Source organism: Octodon degus, unplaced genomic scaffold (assembly GCF_000260255.1).
Source record: "Octodon degus isolate 3935 unplaced genomic scaffold, OctDeg1.0 scaffold00280, whole genome shotgun sequence".
Taxonomy (NCBI): Eukaryota; Metazoa; Chordata; class Mammalia; order Rodentia; family Octodontidae; genus Octodon; species Octodon degus.
Genome location: NW_004524856.1, coordinates 1,378,400 through 1,379,199, shown reverse-complemented (window position 1 = coordinate 1,379,199; position 800 = coordinate 1,378,400). Strand labels below are relative to the sequence as shown.

Sequence of the window (800 nt, the reverse complement as noted above, 5' to 3'; positions counted from 1 at the left end):
TGGTGCTGGGGGATTGAACCGCGGTCCCCGATGCTTTGCTAAGCTTGTTCTAAGTAGGTGCTTTAGACCACTGAGCCATCTCTCCAGCCCTTGTTTTTTTTTTTAAGGGTTCTTTAAACAATTTTTTTGTTTAACTGTAACACCAAAAACTGTCTTCCATTTATTTTTTGATACATCCTTTTCCCATGGTGATTTAGAGAATCTTCGAGCCACTGTAAATAATTCATAAGTATTTTGCCATTTGAGTGTACACCCACACAATACCTCACAATTTTCAGCAAGAAAAACATTAAAGAGAGGGCTGGCAAGATAGCTCGGCAGACTAAGTGCCTGTTTAGGCAAGCACATGACATCATGTGTGCAGCCCCATCCCAGGAGCACTGAGCTGGCCCCTGAGATTGTGGTCAACACTTTTTTTTTTTTTTTTTTTTTGTGGAACTGGGGATTGAACTCAGGCCCTTGCGCTTGTCAGGGAAGCGCTTATTCCACTGAGCCATCTTCCCGGCCCTTGGCCCCTGAGATTGGATGTGGTGGTGCACGCCTGTAATCCCAGCGCTGGGGAGACTGAAGACAGAAGGATCACTACGAGTCCAAGCTGCATAGTGAGACCCTGTACAAAATACATTTAAAAAAAAAAATGAAGAGTAAAGACGAGACCTAACTAACTAGGTACAATGAAACTCTAACCCAAGTATGTGTTTCTATGAAGTAATGACACCTCATACCTGTTCAATTAAAAAAAAAACTTTCGGGCTGGTGAGATGGCTCAGTGGTCTAAAGCACCTACTTAGAACAAGCTT

The 800-nt window shown here is 43.0% G+C and overlaps 1 protein-coding gene across 1 annotated transcript in view; it reads left to right on the top strand.

Moving 5' to 3' along the window:
• Taf1 (TATA-box binding protein associated factor 1) overlaps positions 1–800 on the top strand; it is a gene marked incomplete at its 3' end in the record, with an annotated part of 98,346 nt that overhangs the window by 66,103 nt on the left and 31,443 nt on the right. The window lies entirely within an intron of this gene.